General features: G+C 45.1%; 1 pseudogene; it reads left to right on the top strand.

Annotated features, from left to right (window-relative positions):
* Positions 1-945: 945 nt before the first annotated feature.
* LOC141822671 (uncharacterized) overlaps positions 946-2,845 on the top strand; it is a 54,759-nt pseudogene continuing 52,859 nt past the window's right edge.

Raw genomic sequence — 2,845 nt, 5'->3', positions numbered from 1 at the left:
ATATTATTCTACGCGTACCTCTTTGGTGACACTTGAATAGTGTTGGCATCAATCGAGCGGTTCTCGTCGGAGTCCCACCTCTACTGGTGATCCACGCCAAACTCCTGTTTGGATGGCTTTGGAAGCCACGAGTTGTGTCATCGTTTTCGATACTAGCTGATGATCGATGGCGATCGATTCGAGAGAAGCCTTATTCCGGAACCATGCAACAACGTTTGTCGTGATCGTTCCGGGACTTTTTAACTATCACCAAGAATCGTATTCTCGATGTAGTTTTCGATGGTCAACCTTTGACCGCTAATAATGGACAAACGATTGAAAACCCTTTCTGATCGTGATGGAATAATTATTCGGAAGCTTCGTAAGCTCCCGAGAAGCTAACACACGATCGTCAAATGACCGAGGTTAATTGACAACAATCCAAAAACCTATTCGATGATTGGAAACAATTCCCAACGATCGAACAATGAATTGGCAAAACCCCAATACAATCTCTCCCTCTTCATATGGCCCGAAAATAATAGACATCTTCTCCTTCTTTCTTACATGGTCGAACATAGTCCCCGGGGCAATGGTGCAACGGTAACATAACTTTCCCCAGCTACATTTGGCCGGGAACATAGGATGTTGGGCTCCCACCGTATGCGCTTCTCCTCTCCTCTCCTCCATTTTTTTTTACATGGCCGAACATAGCTCCTTCTCTCCTCTCCTTCTCTCCTCCATGGCCGAACAGAGGTTCTTGTCCTCATCTCCCACAAACAGCAGCTCGGGTGGAAGGATTGGTCACCAACCACCGGCAGCTTCACAAGCCATAAAATCCCCAAAATAGAGGACTCCGGCGGCGGCAGCTCCGGCCAGCAACCAGCAGTTAATTCTCCGGTGACAGCAACCAAAGGGCCTGAAAACGCATCTCCTCCCTTTCTCCTCTGGCCAACAACAGGGGGCATGGCTTCTCTCCGATCGACAGCCAGCAAAGGGCCTGCAACCGCCAGCGCTCAGAGGCACGGTCGGCAGGGAGGCACAAATCACGGTCAGGCGGTGGCGTTGCGGCTGGAAGGCTGCATCGTGGCTGGGGAGACGAAGCAGGGAGACGATGTGGCTGCGGAGATGAAGCAAGGTGACACCGTGGATTTTGGAGATGATGAACAGGGGATGATCTTTCTATTTTTCAGCCGCGTGTCTCGCTTCTCCGGCCAACCCCACCAACGTCGGCGTCGGCGACGGCGGCGGTTTAGGGCTTCTGTCGCGCGACCGGGAGGGAGAAGCACCGGCGCGGTGCGAAGAGGATGAACAGGGGAGAAAATAATGCGACCCCAATTTCTTGATATGCTACAGTATTTAAATCGGGATCAATTAGGTTTGGGCTGAACCGGGTTAATTCTAATCACTGTAGCAAATCGAACCGCTTTTGGTTCGCTTGGTTCATTAACCAAACGACCTCCGATTTGACCCAAATTAGTTTTATTCAATTCATCTTTACAAGACGAAGCTATTCATCTCTTCCGTTTTACCAAAATCTCTTCCATCGTTAACCAAACCAAGTTGGTTCAATTCGGTTCAAAACTGAATCATTTGGTTCAATAACCAAACGATCTATGATTTAAACGAAATCAGTTTCGTTCATTTTTTCTTCGTAAGACAAATTCCATCATTTTGTCCTTTGTCTGATCCAACCAGATTTTATTTCTCTCGTTCTGAGAATCTAATTCTCAAACTCGTTTTAAGTCCTTCGGAGAACTTGTAGTGCGTGTGACCCAATAGGTTTCCGGTTATGTTGGACGTCCGTAATTAACCATTAATTACGAAACGATCATGAGTGACACCTAGTAGTATATCATGATCCCCAATTGATCAAAAAATCAACGATTGATTCCAGAACAATTCTAAACCCTTTAGCAGCTAAACTGAATCGTGTCTCGTTCCTTTCACCGTCTTATACCCACTTGGTTCAGGACATGGTCTATGTGTCGGTCCCCACTAGGTTGACTACGTCACACCTAGCCCAAGCTGCTTTCTTGTCCTGTGGATTCAAGTTACTTGTACACGTATCCAAGAGTACCGTACTCTTGATATGTAATGCTTTAGCCAAAAACTTTTAGTAATAATCATGACAAGCGACCGCAAGGTATACGTCTCCTTTTCCTAGGAGCGGTGAATCCTCTGTGGGCTATTCAAACACCTTTGGGCACTTCGACTTATACCCAATCATCTCGGGTCCACATCTCCTCGGAGATGTTTGCTTAAGATGTCAAAGTATAAGCCTCCGTGACTAAGGTGACTTGAATACCGCAAGTCAAAGGAAACTCGCACTTAAGCTACACTGAGATCTTCATTGACATATATATATCAAACCATATGAAGTCTCAAAGCAAGTCACTCCAATGAACTGGTTACCTTTAACCAGCATCCACGTTTAACTCTCAACATCTAATGTCGACAGCAGTGAGATCAACTGCTCGGCTAACCAAGAAGTTCAAAATATGCTGGTCTCGACAGAATCGATGACATTCGTGCTCATCAATTTCTCGACTAGGAATAATTCTAATACATTCATAATTACACGTGTAGAGATGCTCACTAGTTGTGATCCAATCACAAATTCTCTCACGTTATAAATCATATTGCGGACATTCAGTATTCAAGTTTAAGATCCACTCAAAAACATACGGAATGTGCACTCAAATAGTGAATTGCTATTTATCCAATAAATAATATAACCGTAAGACGATTGTCTTAGGACACCTCTCAAATTAACAGACTCTCACTTGGCCTAAGGTCAATCGCTATGGTATCCAATACCACGCGTCTCTATGTATTCCTCAAACTTATTTTGAGGTAGAGATTA

This window comes from Curcuma longa, chromosome 1, assembly GCF_044706935.1.
Source record: "Curcuma longa cultivar G26 ecotype Majalengka, Jawa Barat chromosome 1, ITB_CL_G26_1.1, whole genome shotgun sequence".
Classification (NCBI taxonomy): domain Eukaryota; kingdom Viridiplantae; phylum Streptophyta; class Magnoliopsida; order Zingiberales; family Zingiberaceae; genus Curcuma; species Curcuma longa.
This window is presented reverse-complemented; position numbering and strand designations above follow the sequence as displayed.